At 45.5% G+C, this 22,307-nt stretch overlaps 2 protein-coding genes across 9 annotated transcripts in view; both read right to left on the reverse strand.

The window, feature by feature from the left end:
- MFSD5 (major facilitator superfamily domain containing 5) overlaps window positions 1-7,246 on the reverse strand; it is a 29,474-nt gene extending 22,228 nt beyond the window's left edge. For 3 of the 6 annotated variants that reach the window (XM_068267200.1, XM_068267202.1, XM_068267201.1), the window contains exon 1: window positions 7,154-7,241. The gene's annotated coding sequence lies outside the window, so the exon portion shown is untranslated. Of the gene's footprint in view, window positions 1-7,153 lie in introns of all 6 variants that reach the window. The other 3 variants (XM_068267199.1, XM_068267204.1, XM_068267205.1) reach the window with 3 other exon arrangements.
- Window positions 1-22,307, reverse strand: part of KDM8 (lysine demethylase 8) — a 225,980-nt gene that overhangs the window by 76,632 nt on the left and 127,041 nt on the right. Inside the window, exon 5 of one of the 3 annotated variants that reach the window (XM_068267211.1) lies at window positions 17,212-17,340. The gene's annotated coding sequence lies outside the window, so the exon portion shown is untranslated. Of the gene's footprint in view, window positions 1-7,153; window positions 7,234-17,211; window positions 17,341-22,307 lie in introns of those variants that run through there. The other 2 variants (XM_068267207.1, XM_068267208.1) reach the window with 2 other exon arrangements.

Below are 22,307 nucleotides of genomic sequence, written 5' to 3' on the forward strand. Positions count from 1 at the left end.
ACGTCTACAGACGGACAAGAACTCGATAGGACTTCCTCTGGAGAAAGCTCACAAGTTAAAAACAAAGATTCAGAACAGGTTGTTTGCTACAACCTTAACAGCAAGACAGTGTCTCAGTCTGTTGGGATCAATGACAGCAAACATACCTATGGTAAGATGGTCCCAATGGCACTGCAGGGAATGGCAGAATGGGTTTCTAGGCCAGTGGAAATCCAAGTCCATCAATCAGACAATCGTGATCACAAGAGACATGAGGAACAGTCTATTGTGGTGGTTGAATCTCGAGAACCTCAAGAGAGATCGTTCAATTCAGACATTTTCACAGATCACTGTTACCACGGATGCCAGCAGCAGGGGTTGGGGAGCCCAATTACAATCAGAATCCATCCAGGGACTATGGAGTACACCACAAAGGAAGACCCCTGCCAATATTCTGGAAATCAGAGCTGCATACTTAGCTCTCAAGAGATTCAAAAACGAGCTAATACACAGGGATGTCCAACTGCAGATGGACAACCGAACGGCAGTAGCATATATCAACAGACAAGGGGGAACCAGGTCAAGAAAACTGCTCACAGAAGTAACACCGATATTCAACCTGGCGGAGAATCTCTTCCACAGCCTAACGGCAGTTTATATTCCAGGTGTTCTGAACAAGAAAGCGGACTACCTCAGCAGATCGATACTAGATCACAACGAGTGGTCATTACATCAAGAGATCTTCCAGTACATATGCAAACACTTGGGCAATCCACAACTGGACTTGATGGCAACGAGCAAGAATACAAAATGCAAGAGATTTATATCCAGACAGTGGACACCACTGGCGGAATCAACAGATGCTTTGTCGACCAGATGGAACTTCAAAGTAGCATATGTATTTCCCCCAGTAGCATTAATTCAACGCCTACTGATCAGGTTGCTCAGGGAGAGTGTAGTACTACTGGCTGTAATACCATTCTGGCCAAGAAGGCCATGGTTCCCTCTATTATGGAGACTCAAACTACAGGAACCAATAATGATACCGATAATACCCGACATGTTAACACAGGGTCCAATATCTCATCCAGACCCGACAAGACTAAATCTTGCAATATGGAAGTTGAAAGGGGGAAGCTACAATCTTTAGGTTGCTCTAGTGAGGTAATAGAGACAATGCTGAAATCAAGGAAATACTCTACTAACGTCACGTACCACAGAATCTGGGACAGATTTAGAGACTTTGCCAGTAGATCAGAGATTGATGCTCTACATCCTCAGGTGTCACAGATCTTACAGTTCCTCCAGACAGGGCTAGACAAAGGGCTAGGATATCGTACCTTGAAAGTACAAATAACGGCCTTATCAGCCCTAACAGATGTAAGATGGGCAAATCATCCTCTAGTTATACAATTTTTAAGAGGAGTTATGAAGCAGAGACCACCTAGGAAAACTTTTTTCCCTAAGTGGAATCTCCCTTTAGTATTAGACACACTCTCAAGACCACCGTTTTCACCATCTTCAAGTTGTTCCTTGATACAATTAACACACAAGGCAGTGTTCTTAGTGGCGATTGCTTCAGCAAGAAGAGTGTCAGAAATACAAGCTCTTGGATGGGAGGAACCTTCATTAACTTTCTTCTGCGATCGCGTTGTTCTACGCCCAATTCAACACTTTGTGCCCAAAGTAGTCACGGAATATCATTTCAACCAGGATTGGACATTGCCAACACTAAGAGAGGAGGGTGACTCAAACCCTCATCCACTTGATGTCGGAGAGACATTAAGAATATATGTGGAAAAAACAAAAGAATTTAGGAAGACGGAAAGATTGTTCGTAGTTCCTTCAGGGTATAGAAAGGGGCAAGCTGCTTCCTCAAGAACATTAGCTAATTGGTTAGTTAAAATAATTCAGGAAGCATATAAAGTCAATGGCTTACCCCTACCTGATCAAGTTAGTGCACACTCGACAAGAGGGATGGCGGCCTCATGGGCTGCATTTACCAAAGTTTCACCAGAAAAGATATGTCAGGCGGCCAATTGGGCGTCTATGAACACTTTTATGAAACACTACAGAGTTGACCCTGCAGCAAACTCTACGCTGCAGTTTGGTGCAAATGTGTTGAGATCAAATACGTTGTAATGTAAATAAATTGTTTGCCAGCATTGCACCTCATCCCTCCCTGAGTGGTTATTACTAGTTAACTCCCGATCGTGCTGACATGGAGACATATGGAATAAGGAAAATTGGATACCTACCTGACGGTAATTTTCCTTTCCAGATGTATCCATGGCAGCACGAGGCTCCCTCCCTAGATTCGGTGGCTAGGAGGAGAAAGACTAGGGGAGGAGCTTGTGGGAGAAATTTATAGATACAGGTCCTATGGGGGTTAAAGAGGGCGGGGTTTAACCCGATCGTGCTGCCATGGATACATCTGGAAAGGAAAATTACCGTCAGGTAGGTATCCAATTTTCCTTATTCTGGCTTCAGGTACTGAACCTGACATGGGGATTGAAAGAAAAAATATATATGTTACGCAGGGCTGTGGAGTCGGTCCAAAAATCCACCGACTCCGACTCCTCAGTTTAGGATTCCACCGACTCCGACTCCTCTAATTTGCATATTACAATTTTGTTGATTAAAAGTATGTAACATGAAATTCGTCTCTTAACTGCCAACGCTTAGGAATTTTACAAAACAACTGAAGTGAGAAGGATATGTAGACTACTATATTTATTCCCTTTAGACTAAAACTAGTCCTTGGTAAGAGTACTTGTAAAAGGTACAAACCGGAACAAAGAACATCTATCAGGCCCTAGGCAATGTAAGTGTGGGTGCATGTAAGAATGATGTGCATGTAAGAATGATGTGCAGGTACTCTGCAGGGGAATGAGGAGATTGTAAACAGACAACACCTCTGTGTTCAATGTGCACAGCATTCTCAGTGGATTCCCTGCAGCTCTGTGGGGAGTGCATATGTAGAGTATAGTACTACTGTGTAACAAAGTAAACCTGAGACAGATGAAATTAAAGTTTTATACATACCTGGGGCTTCCTCCAGCCGCCTTCAGGATAATCAGTCCCTCGTTGTCCTCCTCCACCACCTGGATCTTCTGCTATGAGTCCAGGTACTTGAGCCAGTCAGGCGTAGTGCGCATGCACACACTCCGCCGTCAGGAGCATACTACACCTGTGCAGCACTATTGCGCAGGTGCAGAACGCTCCTGGCTGTGGAAGCGGCATGCGGCCGGACAGCGCTGACTGGCTGAATTACCAGGACTCATAGCAGAAGATCCGGGTAGTGGAGGACAGCGAGGGACTGATTAGCCTGAAGGGGGCTGGAGGAAGCCCCAGGTATGTATAAAACTTTACTTTTCATCCGTCTCAGTTACCCTTTAATTTGTAGTCAAGAACCAAATTATTTGATTTCATCAGCAAAGGGAGTGCATACATTTGCATAAATCAGCATCAATGCAGAATTATTTCCATCTCGTTGACCATCTCTATTAGTGACATGGCTACACATCAGGCTTTATACTTACAGCATGGATGTTATTTAGTATATATAAGAGATTCCTGTGTACACATCATATATACAGTCACAATCAGATATGTATATCTGACTTTAAAAATACGGGGACTGCTTTATTGAAGCAGCACAAGTAACTAATTTTGATTGGTTTATTTCATTTTTGTGGACTAAGCACAGCTATTACTGTATATATACTGTATATATACATTATTTTTAATGACTATTATCTGAGAAATAGAACATTTTATCATATTTTCTATTTTAATTACAGTTACAAATTCATTAGGAGTCGGAGTCGGAGCATTTTTTCCCGACTCCAGGCACCCAAAATTGCCCGACTCCACGACTCCGACTCCACAACTCAGACTCCACAGCCCTGATACGGCCAGAACCCGAAGTGTGGCCACTTCTAGTTCTGGCCGGCCACTTCGGGTTCTGGCCGGCCAATGTGCGAAGTGGCCGCAGCGCAGCGGCCAATGTTAGGAATGGAATGTTTCCTTTGATTATTAATGTAGTTTTCCGGCCGCCTCTGGCCGCAAACGTAGCAAAACAGTTAGTTCATTGAATGAAATGAAGCTGGCGGCAATGTAGAAGGATGAAGCCGCCCGGCTTCTGCTCCGCCTCCTCTCCTCCGCCCCTGCGCCTCTCTCTCCTCCCCGATACTGGCAGCGGGGGACATGCGTGTCCCCTCCAGAGTCGTTCGTCGCGGCAGGCAATCCTGTCGTTCGTCCCTGCAGAGCGGGTGCCGGCAGAAGCAATGTCTGCAGCCTCCCCGCTCTGCTTTCCTGCCGCCACGAACGACTCTCGGGGACACGCGTGTCCCCGCCGGCTGCCCGAAGAAGAGAGAGAGAGAGGCGGGGGCGGAGGAGAGGAGGCGGAGCCGCCAGCTTCATTTCATTCAATGAACTACCTGTTTTGCTACATTTGCGGGCAGAGACGGCCGGAAAACTACATTAATAATCAAAGGAAACATTCCATTTCTAACATTGGCCGCTGCGCTGCGGCCACTTCGCACATTGGCCGGCCAGAACCCGAAGTGGCCGGCCAGAACTAGAAGTGGCCACACTTCGGGTTCTGGCCGTAACATATACATACTTGGGCCTTCCTCCAGCTTGATTGCTCCCTGGTTGTCCTCAGTCACCTCCTGGTCCTTCTGCAATTGGCCCTGGGCCATGCGTACACTGCCGCTGCCAACATTCTGCACCTGTGCGACAAGGGAGCGCGTGGCCAAACTGTGTCTGCGCTGACTGGACGACTTACCAGGGCCAGTTGTGGACGACCCAGGTGGCAAGTGAGGACAAGGAGGGATCGATCAGGCCGGAGGGGGCTGGAGTAAGCCCCAGGCATGTATATTTTTTCTTTCAATCCCCATCTCAGGTACACTTTAACCACTTGCCGACCGCGCACTCATACCACGCATCGGCAAAACGGCAGCTGCAGGACCAGCGACGCAGTTCTGCGTCGCCGGCTGCAGGCTAATTAATCAGGAAGCAGCCGCTCCCTTCCTGTCAATTCACGGCGGGGGGGCTCCGTGAATAGCCTGCGGGCCGCCGATCGCGGCTCGCAGGCTAAATGTAAACACAAGCGGAAATCCGCTTTGTTTACATTGTACGGCGCTGCTGCGCAGCAGCGCCGTAAGGCAGATCGGCGATCCCCGGCCAATCAGCGGCCGGGGATCGCCGCCATGTGACAGGGGACAGCCTGTCACTGGCTGCACAGGACGGATAGCATCCTGTGCAGCCCAGATCACCAGGGGGGAGAGAGAGGAGAAGAATCTCGCCGCGGAGGGGGGCTTTGAGGTGCCCCCCCGCAACACCCATCAGGCAGGAGCGATAAGACCCCCCCAGCACATCATCCCCCTAGTGGGGAAAAAAGGGGGGCGATCTGGTCGCTCTGCCTGCACCCTGATTTGTGCTGGGGGCTGTAGAGCCCACCCAGCACAGATCAGCTAAAACAGCGCTGGTCCTTAAGGGGGGTAAAGGGTGGGTCCTCAAGTGGTTAAAGCAGAGGTCCCAAACGTTTTGGGTCGAGGGCCGGGTCAACATACTTCAGACTGCTGGTGGGCCGGAACATACATAAAATGATGTAGAAGTCTACGGGCCAGACAGTGAAGCTTACCCAGGTGAAAGCCTGCAGTCCAATTGGACAGCAGTGTTACCTGATGTGGAATTTGATTGGTAACCAGCAAATTACTGATTTCTGGCTTCCATGTGGATGGGTGGTGCCAGCACTACTATTCTATATGCGGATCACCAATATTTAAATATGTAGCTGACCGCATCTATAAGTAATAGAGAGAGAGAGTGAGTGAGTGAGTGAGTGTGTGTGAGTGTGTGTGAGTGTGTGTGTGTGTGTGTGTGTGTGTGTGTCCCGGTAAAAAAGTCTCAGGGGGCCACATTCGGACCGCGGGCCTTAGTTTGAGGACCACTGCTTTAAAGGCTCATTCACATGGGCTTCTGTTCCTGTCCCACCTCCCCCATGGGAAACACGAAGCCACCGAACGCAACCACCACAGGATGGAGCAGTGCTTTTCGGTGCTGCTAGATTTGGGCACAGGCGGCGCCTCCATAGACGGGAATCACAACTGAGCAGCACTCGGTGAGTAACGTCGGCGCTGTCAGAAGACGGAGCCGAGGTTGCTTAAAAAAAAATAAAAATAATAATAATTCAGCCTCCAGCAATCACTGGAAGCTAAATTATATAATTCCCTACCATCCATGGCGGCCTGGAGGGGGAATAGTAATTAATAATAATGATATATGGAATAGTAATTAAAATGAATAATGTAGTGGCTGGATAGTGTAATGGTTAAGGGCTCTGCCTCTGACACAGGAGACCTGGGTTCGAATCTCAGCTCTGTCTGTTCAGTAAGCCAGCACCTATTCAGTAGGAGACCTTGGGCAAGTCTCCCTAACACTGCTACTGCCTATAGAGTGCGTCCCAGTGGCTGCAGCTCTGGCGCTTTGAGTCCGCCAGGAGAAAAGCGCGATATAAATGTTCTGTGTTTGTTTGTTTAATATGGCCCGGACTTGTGCAGAAGCAGGTTCAGTCATATACCGGCTGTATCCTGCGCCCAAGTGTACCGGCGCCGATTTCAAATGTATGCACCACAGGATACTACATGTGATACTGCCAGCAAAAGCAACGAGATGATCAATCTCATTCATCCCAGCGGGCGTCGGTCGACCCCTGAGGTAAACGATGTCCCCAAATGCCGGGGATCCAACAGTGCTGTGCAGACACTATGAAATAAATGAAGGAGGTTGTGAAATCGCAGAAGAAAGCATAGGGTATGCTGAAAAGTTGGAATGCCAGTAGTCGCCTGTGTGAACCAGGGCTAAACAGTGATGGTCAGGGCTGAAAAAGGAAAGCATTTAACCTGGCTGCATCTATTTACATACATGAATAATTGTCAAAACTTCAGCAGACATATTCCTAGCAAGCATTGCTGGTATGGCAGCAGAAATAGCGCTATTTTCTGGCTAGTGTGAGCAGACTGACGACCATCCCCGACTGGCAGCTTTCACTTGTGCACAAATCAGCCGCCCCTTCCCCCACCAGACAGCGGCACCCACCAGATAATGCTACAAGCTACGTCATCATCAGACAACATCGCACACCCAGCTTCCCCCACTAACATACCGACCATGTAGCGACCCTCCGCCGCTTCCTGCTTCCCGTCCTCCAGCAGCCAGCTTCTAGCTGCAGCTCTCAGCGTGGAGGGTGGAGATGACGTGCGGCGGCCGCGTCACCTAGCAGGAAGCAGAACATCAGTGGGAGGCGGGTGCGCTACTGGCAGAGAGTGGCGGGGTTGTGTTACTACATTTCCTCCAGCATTTATTTCATGTGTGTGGAAAGCTGCAGGGGGCAGGGCTGCACTTTATGAGGGCAAGGCTGCTGTAGCATGTACGGTATTCGTTTCCTTACCCGTGGTCCCTGCCCTGCCCTCATTTTTGCCTGATGCTGTTGTGTTCAGAAGTGCACAATTGAGTGTTCCCTCTACACGCATAGCTCCCTCTTTGGGAACCCCAGACCCTCTTTCCTCCTCATTTGTCCCTCTTTCTAGGTATATATATTTCTCTACTAAAAAATGTGTTTGATTGACTAAACTTTATTCCCATCCTTTAAATTGATATACTACTAATTTTAACATGTTAATATGAAGGAAAATGAACCAGGATAGAAAGGACCAGTGTGGTTTGAATTATATTATAAAACGGACAAGAGCGATTTTCACCTTTTATATTACGCATTCAGCTATCCTGTAAAAGTTGAGCCCGATCAGGTCCATACTATTGTGCATGTGTTAGCTGTCTGTACTTGCGCAGTAGCACGGACCTAATCAGGCTCAATTTTTATCATTGGTCCCTGAGTGGGTCAGTTCTAAGTTACAGAAGCAGTAAGGTCGTACTTCGTGTGTTCCAGCGCTGAATCTAGTCCAGTGGTTCTCAAACTAAGGAGTCCTCAAACTAAGGCCCGCGGCCCCCTGAGGCTTTTTTACAGGCCCTTCACACACAAAATGTATTACATATATATGTGGCCTGCTGCATCTTTAAATATTGGTGACTGCATATAGTGTAGAATAGCAGAGTTGGCACTACCCTTCCACATGGAAGCCAGAAAGCAGTCATTCACTGCCAGGTGTAGGCGTGGATAATTTGCAGTTCATGCAATTACTGGAGACGGGGGATTTTTGTGAGGAGCGGGGATGACATTAGGGCTCACATATGACTTCCTATGCTAGCGTCACAATATCTGCACTTGCTGGGACCTGTTGGTAAGAAAGTCTGTAATCCAAAGTTGTAGACTTGGGTGGACTCCAAGTGCAGCCAGGTTTCGTTGGAGAATGCGTGGACAGATGGTGTTGAAGGCCGAGCTGAAGTCCAGAAGTAGTATTCTAGCATAAGTGTCTGGTCTATCAAGGTGGTCATTGATGAGCTCTAGGCAGATATTGATCGCGTCGTCAGTGGACCTGTTTGCTCTGTATGCAAACTGGAAGGGGTCTAGGAGTGGCGAGGTGGAGAGCTTGAGGTGGGCCAGGACGGCGCGCTCCATGGTTTTCATGATGACGGATGTCAGGGCCACGGGCCTAAAGTTGTTCAGTTCGGTGACCCCTTGTTTCTTAGGCACAGGTATGATGGTAGACTTCTTGAAGCACGCCGGGACCTTGCCTTCCCCTAAGGACTTGGCGAAGATCGCGTAGAGGATGGGAGCAAGTTGCCTGCAGCAGGTTTTCAGGCAAGCTGGAGATACACCGTCTGGGCCGGGGGCCTTCCTGGCATTTAAGGTTGAGAGGAGGCGCAGGACCTCTGCTTCACTCACCACTGTGGGAGGGGGCAGTCTTGCGGTGTTGCCAGCAGTGCATGGGGGAGGGGTAGCCGGTACCTGGTTGTCCTCCAGTTCTTCCTGATTCTCGAACCTGCGGTAGACACTACTGAGTTCTTCTGCTAGTATCGGGCTGGGTGTTGCATGCTGGGGTTGGGGCTTGTAGTTTGTGGCGGCCTTCAACCCCTTCCATACCGCCCGTGAGTCGTTTGAGCGCAGGTTAAGTCTAATTTTCTCCGCATACTCTTTTTTTGGCCGCTCCCAACTCCCGCTTGAGGTCGTTTCTTGCCATCCTATAGTCCTCCTGGTTGCCAGGTCCCAAGTCGTCAGACTGGGCGATATCCACTCTCAAGCTGCGACCACGAACACAGGAGCCCCCCAAGGCTGCGTACTGTCACCACTGCTGTTCTCCCTCTATATGAACAACTGCAGGTCCGAGGCAGACTCTGTCAAGGTTATCAAGTTTGCTGATGATACCACCATCGTTGGCCTTGTGACCAAGGACGACGTCCAAGAGTACCGTCAGCAGGTGGAGAGAATTTGCAATTGGAGCTAGGAGAACAGGCTGGTGCTCAACACCGCAAAGACCGTGGAGTTAATCATCGACTTCAGGAAGGCGGCTCCCACCCCACCCCCAATTTACATTGGCGGCAAGGAGGTAACCAGAGTGCCCTGCGCCCGGCTTCTAGGTACTACCATCTCCAGTGGCCTCAGCTGGAAGCCCAACATCACTGCCACCCAACGTAAAGCACAGCAGAGACTCTTCTTCCTCCGCCAGCTGAGAAAGTTCGGCATGACTCAAGAAATTCTATCCAACTTTTACTCCGCCACCATTGAGTCAATTCTCTGCTCCTCCATCCTGGTGTGGTATGCTGGCGCCACTGTCAATGATAGGGACAGACTACAGAGGGTCATCAAGTCAGCGGAGAGGATCATTGGGTGCCCGCTCCCCTCACTTGCCCTACTACACAGCAAAAGACTAAAAACCAGGGCATTGAGGATTGCAAATGACTCCTCACACCCTGGCCACCACTACTTCAGCATTCTGCCCTTGGGACGGAGGCTACGAGCCATCTCCACTAAAACCACGAGACATAGGAACTCGTTCTTCCCCTCGGCAGTCAACCTACTAAACTCCCTCCACGTTCTACCATCAAAGCGAGCTTCAACGAGTGGCGAGGCCGGCGGCGCTACGGCCGTACAGCCGTCCAGCCCACAAGACCTAACTATCGACACCGTAGGGAGACACTAGGATTGTGATTGTGTGGGGGTTTTTTTTGTTTTTTTTTTACAATGTTTGTGTGAATCTGATATCTGCTGTGCCTCCTTCTATGCACTCTTTCTTTCTCTGTACTTCTTCCTCCTTCTATGCACTCTTCCTGAGCCATTGTATTGTACTGTGCCAAAAACAATTCCGGGCATGTCCCCTCATGCTTGGCGAAATAAATGATTCTGATTCTGTGTTGGTGGCATAATAACTGCTCTTGCTGAGTTGGGGGGGGGGGGGGGGGGGGCAATACTATCTGAACATGCTGAGACATGAGACTGCATTTGTTAGTAGATGTTGTTTGTAATACCTAGGTTCAATGTTATGTTTTTCATCATTTTATGTATACTCCGCCCCCCCAGCAGTCTGAAATATTTTGATCCGGCCCTTGACTGAAAAAGTTTGGGGACCCCTGATCTACCCGGTAGAGGAGAATAGGGATAGCCTCTATAGGATCTAGAAAAGGCTTGGGCAAACTTTACAAGGCCGGGGCCGCATTCTTTAAATTCCACCTCCCCCTTTAAAGCAGAGAGCGGGCAGCAGGGGATTTTGAAATTCACCTCCGCTCATGAAAGTCCTGCATAGTCTGCATGGCAACAACTGACTGCCAGTGTGTAATACGCTGGCACTTCTTGACGTCACATCATGTGACGTCCTGTTGCCATGGAGACAACGCGGGACTTCCATGACTGGAGGTGCGTTTCAAAATATCTCGGTGTCCGCTCGCTATTTTACAAGGGGGGAGGAGGGAAATCCGGCTGCCTGACGGCTGGTCGGTGTAAAAACTCATGCGGGCCATAGTTTGCCCAGCACTGATCTAGAGGCTTTCCCCTTCCGAGGTAAGTATTCCTCTATGAGCAACACATCCGGCACTCTCCCACCTTTGAAATCTTTAAACGCTCCCTCAAAACCCACCTTTTCCGACAAGCATATTCTCTAGCTTAGGCCATGCACCCACTAAATAACCTAATTACGCACTGCCTGTACATATACTGTATACTTCCCCCACCTCTTGTTTCCACCCCATTCCTTCAGATTGTAAGCTCGCAAGGGCAGGGCTCTCACCCTTTTGTGTCATGGAATGTTATTAATTCAATTGCTTGCACACTGTTAGAAATTTATACATTTTAGTCATCCTGTTAAATCAAATTGTAATCAGCAGTGCTGTATCTTGTATCAGTGTTCATATTTCCATGTATATCATGTCTGTATCATTATGTATCCCTTGTTTGTTTTCTTACATTGTACAGCGCCACGGAATATGTTGGCGCTTTATAAATAAATAAATAATAATAATAATAATAATAATAATGAGCATTGCAAATCTCCCAGGTATGCTTTAACCTCCTTGGCGGTATTGCCAACCCAGGCTCAGTAAAAAAAAGATGGTGGGAGCAGTAATCCTGAGCCTGGGTTGGGTAGCCTCCGGGAGGTGTATGCAGAGCCTGCAGCGAAGCAATGTTTATAACTCACCTCCCCTTGGATCTGGACATCACTGCCCGTCTTCTTCTGGTCCTTTGACACTCACCATCCAGGTGAGATTGCCATTTTTTACATGAAAACAGATGGTGATCTCAATGTGGGGGTAGAACACCACCCGGAGGACAGAAAGAAGAATTGCAGTCCTGGATCCCGGGGAGGTAAGTAATGTGTAGGGGCTGCTGCAGATCTCTCTGTAGTATAATTTTTTTTCTACATTCTAAAAGTCTAAAAGCTAAAATTCTACAGTCTAAAAGCTCATTAAAAAATGGTACCGCTTTCTGACCCTAAAATCTGGAAAGAATTATACCACCAGGGAGGTTAAGAGAGGTGTGTAGTCCCTTTATTTAAAAATACAGTGGTGTGAAAAACTATTTGCCCCCTTCCTGATTTCTTATTCTTTTGCATGTTTGTCACACTTAAATGTTTCTGCTCATCAAAAAACGTTAACTTTTAGTCAAAGATAACATAATTGAACACAAAATGCAGTTTTAAATGATGGTTTTTATTATTTATTGAGGAAAAAAAAAACTCCAAATCTACATGGCCCTGTGTGAAAAAGTGATTGCCCCCCTTGTTAAAAAAATAACTTAACTGTGGTTTATCACACCTGAGTTCAATTTCTGTAGTCACCCCCCAGGCCTGATTACTGCCACACCTGTTTCAATCAAGAAATCACTTAAATAGGAGCTATCTGACACAGAGAAGTAGACCAAAAGCACCTCAAAATCTAGACATCATGCCAAGATCCAAAGAAATTCAGGAACAAATGAGAACAAAGTACTGTAATTGAGATCTATCAGTCTGGTAAAGGTTATAAAGCCATTTCTAAAGCTTTGGGACTCCAGCAAACCACAGTGAGAGCCATTATCCACAAATGGCAAAAACATGGAACAGTGATGAACCTTCGCAGGAGTGACTGGCCGACCAAAATTACCCCAAGAGCGCAGAGAAAAAACTCATTGGAGAGGCCACAAAAGACCCCAGGACAACATCTAAAGAACTGCAGGCCTCACTTGCCTCAATTAAGGTCATTGTTCATGACTCCACCATAAGAAAGAGACTGGGCAAAAATGGTCTGCATGGCAGATATCCAAGGCGCAAACCACTTTTAAGCAAAAAGAACATTAAGGCTCGTCTCAATTTTGCTAAGAAAACATCTCAATGATTGGCAAGACTTTTGGGAAAATACCTTGTGGACCGACGAGACAAAAGTTGAACTTTTTGGAAGGTGCGTGTCCCGTTACATCTGGCGTAGAAGTAACACAGCATTTCAGCAAAAGAACATCATACCAACAGTAAAATATGGTGGTGGTAGTGTGATGGTCTGGGGTTGTTTTGCTGCTTCAGGACCTGGAAGGCTTGCTGTGATAGATGGAACCATGAATTCTACTGTCTACCAAAAAATCCTGAAGGAGAATGTCCGGCCATCTGTTTGTCAACTCAAGCTGAAGCGATCTTGGGTGCTGCAGCAGGACAATGACCCAAACCACACCAGCAAATCCACCTCTGAATGGCTGAAGAAAAACAAAATGAAGACTTTGGAGTGGCCTAGTCAAAGTCCTGACCTGAATCCTATTGAGATGTTGTGGCATGACCTTAAAAAGGCAGTTTATGCTAGAAAACCCTCAAATAAAGCTGAATTACAACAATTCTGCAAAGATGAGTGGGCCAAAATTCCTCCAGAGCGCTGTAAAAGACTCGTTGCAAGTTATCGCAAACGCTTGATTGCAGTTATTGCTGCTAAGGGTGGCCCAACCAGTTATTAGGTTCAGGGGGCAATTTCTTTTTCACACAGGGCCATGTAGGTTTTGAGTTATTTTTCTCACTAAATAATAAAAACCATCATTTTAAAACTGCATTTTGTGTTCAATTATGTTATCTTTGACTAATAGTTAACGGTTTTTGATGAGCAGAAACATTTAAGTGTGACAAACATGCAAAAGAATAAGAAATCAGGAAGGGGGCAAATAGTTTTTCACACCACTGTATATACTGTTTGTGTGAAGCCTGGATCTTTACAAGTTGAAATATTGTCCTGGAAATCCAGGAATGTTGCAACAATCAATATAGAGACAAAATCAAAACATTTACAGCTTAAAGAGACACTGAAGCGAAAAAAAAATGATGATATTATGATTTGTATGTGTAACACAGCTAAGAAATAAAACATTAAAGGGAAGGTTCAGGGACTAACTAAAAAAAATAAAAATCCATTTCCACTTACCTGCGGCTTCCTCCAGCCCGTGGCAGGCAGGAGGTGCCCTCGGCGCCGCTCCGCAGGCTCCCGGTGGTCTCCGCTGGCCGACCCAGTAGTTCTGAGCCTGCGCAGTACAGCCCGGAGGACGTCCGATGACGTCATCACGCCGGCGTGAAACGCACCATGGAGCGTAGAAGAAGCCTGACCTGGCCGCCGGCCTGGCCAGGTCGGGTAGACCACCGGGAGCCTGCGGAGCGGCGCCGAGGGCACCTCCTGCCTGCCACGGGCTGGAGGAAGCCCCAGGTAAGTGGAAATGGATTTTTATTTTTTTTAGTTAGTCCCTGAACCTTCCCTTTAAGATCAGATACATCAGTGTAATTGTTTCCAGTACAGGAAGAGTTGAGAAACTCCAGTTGTTATTCCTGAGGATACTGGCATGGGATTATCGCAAGGTAAGTATCCCTGGTTAATTTAGAACAATAAAGGACTTTTTTCGTTGTCGTGTTTTTATTTCTTTTTTTAACTATGCTGAAATGGGTAAGGGGTACCGTGTACCCCTATACTCATTTCTCCTGGGGAGGGGGCGGCTTCCGGGGTCCGCTTGTTAAAGCGGAACCCCGGATGGCACCATGAACCCCCCAGGACGTCGGCGGCCCCCACCTCCTCCTGGGGCACCGGAGGTGGGGAAGAGCCCCTTGTCCATGAATTGGACAAGGGCTCTGGGGGAGAGGGGGAGGCTTGGCCGCCCCTCTGCTCCAGAGCCCCCCCCCCCCATACCATGGGCCATGCGGGCTGGTATAGCTCAGGGTGCGAAGCCCCAGTCGGCCGGGGCTCCGCATTCTGGCTATCCCAGCCTGCATGGGGGACAAGGGGTTAAGGAGGCTTGGGAGGGGGGACCCCACGCTGTCTGTTTTCATGAAATGTATACCATATGTATACAGAACTCTGAATGCAGTAACCTGTACTGCAGCAGTGTCATTTTACACAGTTTAAAAACCATTTTTCCTATGAAACTTTGAAATCAATTTGCTCAAAAACTATAAGGTCTTTTCACAAATTTTTTTTACCATGTTCCTACTCATCTGCTTAATATACATGCCAAATTTGGTGATGATAGCATGTACAGGGGCTTTACAATTAACCGCAGAAGTTGGCATTATTTAATTCAATAGAAATGCACTCGGAACACGAAAATTCGGAACACGAAATTCGGTTTTCGCATGTGGTACACGGAATTTCGACGAAATCGGAATTCAGCTGTTCCGATCAGCCCTAATCACTACTACCGTGTTTCCCCTGAAAATAAGACACTGTCTTATATTATTTTTTCCTTCAAAAGATGTGCTAGGGCTTATTTTCGGGGAGGTCTTATATTTTGTGGGGGCAACGAAAACCCCCTTGTGAATAACCAGATCCCCAAGTCTATGGCCAGATCCACAATCCCTTTGTTTATGGCCAGATCCCCCTTAAGTATACCTAGACCAGACCCACCTAATTGTACAGCCAGATCCCCATCCCCTTAGTGTATAACCAGAACCCCCCTAATGTATAGTTAAATCCCCCTCTTGTTTATGAGGGGGACACCCCCTTAAAGAGGAACTCCAGTGAAAATAATGTAATAAAAAAAGTGCTTCATTTTTACCATAATTATGTATAAATGATTTAGTCAGTGTTTGCTCATTGTAAAATCTTTCCTCTCCCAGATTCACATTCTGACATGTATTACATGGTGACATTGTTAGGCCTCTTGCACACTGCAAGCGATTCAGATTCAGATTCCGCTTTTTAATCAGTTTTTACTTCAGATTCAGATTCAGATTTGCAGTTTACTCCCTGCACCCTGCAAATCGGAATCGGATGTAAAAACAGATTAAAAAGCGGAATCTGAATCGGAATCGCTTGCAGTGTGCAAGAGGCCTTACTGTGGGCAGATTATGTAGCTGTTTCTAGCTGTTCTGGCTTTAACAGACAGCTCTAAACAGCTATTTCCTGTCTGTGAACATTGTTACATTGTGGCAGTTTGCCCAGAGTACCGTAGGGTACCAGAGCCTCTTGTGGGAGGGGTTTCAGCACAAAATCAGTCATACAGCGCCCCCTGATGGTCTGTTTGTGAAAATCATTATATTTCTCATGTAAAAGTGGGTATCAGCTACTGATTGGGATAAAGTTCAATTCTTGGTCGGAGTTTCTCTTTTTAATAGCCAGATAACCCCCCCCCCCCCCCTGTATAGCCAGATCCCACTTGTGCATAAGTTCCGCCAGCCCCCGCCCCCCACCACTTCCACCGTGGCCGCTTTACCTCCTGCTGGCTCCGCTTTCAGAAAGTCACATCCCTGTGTTCATAGTCAGACCCCCGGCGGCAATTATTCCAACCGCAGATCAGCTGGGATCTGCGGTGAAGGCAGCTGCAGATTCAGTGTAACAGTACTGCCGTATGCAGGAAGTAAACAGAGATGCCACTTCCTGTATACAGAGGCGCTGTTACACTGAATCTGCAGCTGCCTTCACCGCAGATCCCAGCTGATCTGCGGTTGGAAAAATTGCCGCCGGGGGTCTGACTATGAGCACGGGGATGCGACTTTCTGAAAGCGGAGCCAGCAGGAGGTAATGTGGCGACATAACGGGGGGCTCAGGGGGGGGGGGGAGAGGGGTGGGGAGTCGGTACTGCCTCTGCCACTGTCACTAGGGCTTATTTTCAGGGAGGGCTTATATTTTGGGCATGCTGCTCGATATCTGCTAGGGCTTAAACTTTAAGGGTAGGTTTTACTTTCCGGGAAACACGGTAATCACAATTAAATGATCTATATCTTGTTTTTTTCACCACCCATTGGGCTTTTTGGGGTTGATATTTGTTTTCAGTAATTACTTTATTTTGTGTGCATTTTAAAGGGAAAAACAAGGAAAAAATGAAAAAATACACTATTTCTCCAACTTCATACCTTATAGTTTTAATATAAACACTGCTACTGTGCATAAAACCCACACATTGTATCTGCCTATTTGTTCTGGTTATCACAAGATTTTAATTATGTCCCTAGTACAAAGTATGGTGACAATATAGTATTTGGAAATAAAGGTGTATTTTTTCTTTGGTGGGTTGGGTTCTTTTTTCACTATTTTCACGTGCATAGCGGCAGCAGCACTGGCTGACTTATAAAAACGTCCTGGAGCCATTAAGATCAGATATGGGTATTATATTTAGGTATTTGTGGTTTTATGATTTTTGTGATGTATGACATAATAAAAGTTTATTTTATATCGGCATGCAACTAAGAGCCATTTCTTTTTCATGTGGTTATAGTTAGTGAACATGTTTTAATATGAGAATTTAGTACAAGTATAAACAATCTATTGCTCGACTTTCCCTAAGAATATATACATATGTATTTTCAGCATTTTAACAAGCTGCACTAAATTAATATACTGTACTTGCAGTTACTCTGGGGTAGAGATGGTCCTGCTGATTTGAATGCCCAATTCCCAGGAATGTAATTAGGAAGAATAGGCACAATAGAAAGAGTGGACAATGCACTTGCCATCTTGTGGTCGAACAGTTAACTGCAAGAACAAATGAAATGGTATAACAATGCTACAGTACTTAGCAGCGCTGAGCAAAACATTTCATGGAGTATGCAAATTCCATTCTGATTGGAGCTGCTGTCTACAGTGTAAATTAATCTTTGTTCAGGCCTATCTAGATTAGAGCAGTTGTTCCCATTTTTTTCCAGTTCCTGCTACTCATTAGGTCTTGGTAATTATTTCAAGACACCGCCGTGTTCAAATATAGAGAAGATTCAATCATATGGCTATTGGTGATCACCACATCAATTCATTTCATTTTCTTTAAGAAGTGGGATATGTACATTGTAGCAGAAAATATCTATCATTTCATTCTTAAAAATCCATAGAAAATAAGTGTTGAATTCCCAAATGGCATTCACAGTAGCCCCTTTCAATCCAAAATTCATAAATCAGTTGGTTGTAATAAAGCAACGTGTAAACAATCCACTTGTGAGTTCTTGAAAGTGTGATAAACAGTTGTGCAGTATGATGTGACGGCACCAGTCCATTTTGAGCTTAATCAAGCCCTTTTTCAAGCATCCAACAACCCACTATGGACAACACCAGCAAAATCAAGAGGGTCACTGAAGCAGCAGTGCACGAATAGACCACAGTCAATAGCCACATATATATAAAAATTAAAAAGTAAGATAACCCTTGCATGTAGTGAAAGACTCAGTCCCCAACCATCTATATACAAAATCTATATACAAAAAAAGCAAGGGAAAAAATAACGAATTTTGATTAAGAAGGCTAGGCTCAGTGTCTATTCATTGATGTGGATAGCTGCTAGACTTCACCCTCGGTTCATTTCTTCAAGCACAATTTTGATTGGGCCCCCAATGTTCACACCCTTTCCCTTGCCTATCTTTGGTGTCCCTCACAGCCTGGGGGCTCATCTTGCAAGGGTCATAAAACAAGTCATAATATTTACACCCGTAGTATAGCCACAAGCACCTGATCTGAAGGATAGACCCATTTATTGGAGGAAGGGAAGGTTAGTAGTTGGGTTGCCGGGTCTGCTTCCCTGTAGTTATACACCTGGAGGGAGGGGGAATTGGTTACCCCTAATATTGCCAAATATAATAGGGCTTGACTGGCATGTGCACTGGCAAGAGGAAGACTGAGTTGCTCTGGAGGAGACCCTGATTGGAGAAGCAATTGGAGGACTCCCATGGAAACCTGTCAAGTTTATTTTGGCTGAAACTACAAAAACGTATTTAAGATCACTCACTGATTAAAGAAAACAGGATCATGGTATTTCGTTGCTCACTCTCTGAACTTGGAATCCTGGCTCCCTCTCCCTATTAGAAACAATGCATGCTTCTCTGCTGGACAGGATCAATGTTTTCCCCAAAATGGAAGCATGATTCACTACCCAGGACTATTTATTTTCTCAATATAGGTAGGATGCTGGAACTCGACGAACTTAAAGGACAACTGAAGTGAGAAGAATATGGAGGCTGCCATATTTATTTCCTTTTAAACAATATCAGTTGCCTGGCAGCCCTGCTGGTCTATTTGGCTGCAGTAGTGTCTGAATAGCACCAGAAACAAGCATGCAGTTAATCCTGTCAGATCTGACAACAATGTCAGAAACATCTAATCCGCTACTTACTCGTTCAGGGTATATGGCTAAAAGTATTAGAGGCAGAGGATCAGCAGAGCTGCCAGGCAACGGGTATTGCATAAAGGGCAACTAAAGTGAGAGGGATATGGAGGCTGCCATATTCATTTCCTTTTAAGCAATACCAGTTGCCTGGTTATCCCCCCGATCCTCTGCTTCTAATACTTTTAACCATAGACCCTTAATAAGCATGCAGCAATGAATGAAAAAAAGCGTGTGTAGTTGAATCTGCTTCTAAACAGTTGTCTTCAAATGGAGAATATGGTGGCTGCCATATTTACAGTGGGTTGCAAAAGTATTCGGCCCCCTTGAAGTTTTCCACATTTTGTCACATTACTGCCACAAACATGCATCAATTTTATTGGAATTCCATGTGAAAGACCAATACAAAGTGGTGTACATGTGAGAAGTGGATCACCTTCCAGCAGGAAAATGATCCTAAACATAAAGCCAGGGCAACAATGGAATGGTTTAAAACAAAACATATCTATGTGTTAGAATGGACCAGTCAAAGTCCAGATCTAAATACAATCGAGAATCTGTGGCAAGATCTGAAACCTGCTGTTCACAAATGCTGTCCATCTAATCTGACTGAGCTGGAGCTGTTTTGCAAAGAAGAATGGGCAAGGATTTCAGTCTTTAGATGTGCAAAGCTGGCAGAGACATACCCTAAAATACTGGCAGCTGTAATTGCAGCAAAAGGTGGTTCTACAAAGTATTGACTCAGGGGGCCGAATAATTACGCACACCCCACTTTGCAGTTTGGAATGATGTATGATTTTCGATCCACTTCTCACATGTACACCACTTTGTATTGGTCTTTCACGTGGAATTCCAATAAAATTAATGCATGTTTGTGGCAGTAATGTGACAAAATGTGGAAAACTTCAAGGGGGCCGAATACTTTTGCAACCCACTGTAAATATGGCAGCCACCATATTCTCCATTTGAAGACAACTGTTTAGAAGCAGATTCAACTACACACACTTTTTTTCATTCATTGTTGCCAGAAGCTTATAAAGAAGCTAAGCTTTTATTGAAATGTCAATGGGAATTTGAAGAAGGGCATACATTCACAGTCACTGAAGTGCTGCCTCTTGATCCAGAAAGGATCACGTAATGTTAACACAGAAATTAAACTACAAAATGATCTCAAAATGGTTCTACATCCCAACCCGACTTAATAAAATGTTTTCCACAACCTTTAACCACATCTGGTGCGGCAGCCCCAATATTTCCATATACTGGTCAGATATCTTTAATCCTGTTGAAATGATTGATTGCAATAAACTATCACACAACACCTTAAGTGGCCTTATTACAGTATACCTCCATGCCGATGAAATCCTTCTAAAGATTTCTTACATGGCATTTACTCAATGTCCAGGGCTGCTCTGATAATCAAATAATAGTTTGATAAATTTACCACATAATGGAAATGGAATAGATCATTGTTACCAGTGAAGGCAGGATGTAGAAATGTTTACCCCCTGGTCTCCCTGCTTAGATTATAAAAATAGTGATAATTATAAAAGATTCATGAATCTCTGATTTTCTTATTCTGATGGCACATGCCTTAAAGGGACACTTAAGCCAGGAATAAAAGATCAGTTTTACTTGCCTGGGGCTTCTACCAGCTCCCTGCAGCCGTTCCGTGCTCTTACAGTCACTCATGGAGTCTCCAGTCACCCGCCGCCAGCTAGTTTTGTTTTCGCTGACAGGGAGTCGGTGGGCTTTCTGCGCCTGTGCAGGCCTGGCCAGGCATATCCTCCTTCATGTTCCCTTCCTCAGTAGCTCCTGCACAGGTGCAGGACAGTATTTTGTACGGGAACGCGAAGAAAAATACTCGTGGCCAGGCCTGTCAGCGAAAACAAAACTAGCTGGCAGCGGGGGACCGGAGGATCCGTGAACGACTATGAGGGCACGGGACGGCTGTAGGGGGCTGGTAGAAGCCCCAGGAAAGTAAAACCTGGCTTAAGTGTCCCTTAAACCCACTCTTTGAAAATTGGCCACTTCCCTTGTAGTGAGTTTTCACTGACACTGACTTCTTAGAATGTAACTAGCCTAAAACATGCCCATGCCCTTAACACCTCCACCCCACCTTCCCCCTTTTTTAATTTGCCCTTTGGGTTTGGGCTTCCTATTAATATGAGAAAGGAACTACAGGGGACCAATTGAGTTCCCTTATTTTCTCTTATTTTTCTAGCCTACACAACTTGACTCACTGCTCTGTTTGTACGGCTTATTTCATTTGACCATGTACTCATTTTTATGTCCTCTTTCTTGCTAATGTTCTCCATTTTTACCTGTTTTAAAGCCAGGGAAAACTAATTGTAATGCTTATGTTACAAATATAGAGCCATATAGTTTAGCTTACATATGGCTGTTTAAGGCTGCTTTGGCCTTCATTAGCATAGGGTATGGATGACATATGACTCTATGGTAGGCTTGATAGACAGAAGAACATAAGAAATTATTCAGAATACCATGAGCTTACATCCACTTTAGACAATAAGTTTTGGCGTGCGCTGCTGATAGTAGTAATATCAGTAAGTTGTAATACCGGTATTATACTATGCAAGTGACAGGCAGCTTATTGGGCCAATCAAAGTGCGTGGATCACATCCATTGAAGCCACTGGACCCGTCGGGGCTCGGGGGGTGGGTTCAGTGGAGTGGACTGCTAAAGCAGCGCAGCTTAATGAATCAACCCCAATGTGCGATTTGTAACGTTTTCTTAGGGTATACCACTGCATCTGTAGAGGGAGGCAACTGGATTGAGCACAGCACATTTGAACTATATCTTAGAAATAAAGTAAAGGGAATTTAATGAAGGTTGTGACCCCCAATGAACATTGGTATTTATCTTAAACCATGGGAGCGCGTTTTTTTCAATATTTATATACTTCCCCAGAGCACTCTGTGATGTTCCTGCTCACTTTATAGAAAGGGGAATTAACATTTCACAGTGATTCAACTTGCCGGTAGTAAAGATGCAGGCATCTCTTATTTGTTAAAAAAAATGCTGGGATCAGTTTAAAAACATAAATTTAGGGGTGAGATAAAGATTTCAATGGGCAAACATTGACTAAAAAAATATAATGTAGGCTGTTAAAATAAACATTTGTATTCAATAAGCTGTGTACAATAAAGTTCCTCCTTCAGTTAGAGAGAGACAGAACCTCCAGGATTTTTGTATTGGACCTAAAGTGATCTGCTGTTATTTTACAGTGATTGTTTGATGTGGTACATAATACATAATCAAGTACTAAGAAGAACAGTAAAGAACACTATGCTATACTGCAAAATAGGAAGTACAGCAAACACAGTGACTGCCT

This window comes from Hyperolius riggenbachi, chromosome 2, assembly GCF_040937935.1.
Source record: "Hyperolius riggenbachi isolate aHypRig1 chromosome 2, aHypRig1.pri, whole genome shotgun sequence".
Taxonomy (NCBI): domain Eukaryota; kingdom Metazoa; phylum Chordata; class Amphibia; order Anura; family Hyperoliidae; genus Hyperolius; species Hyperolius riggenbachi.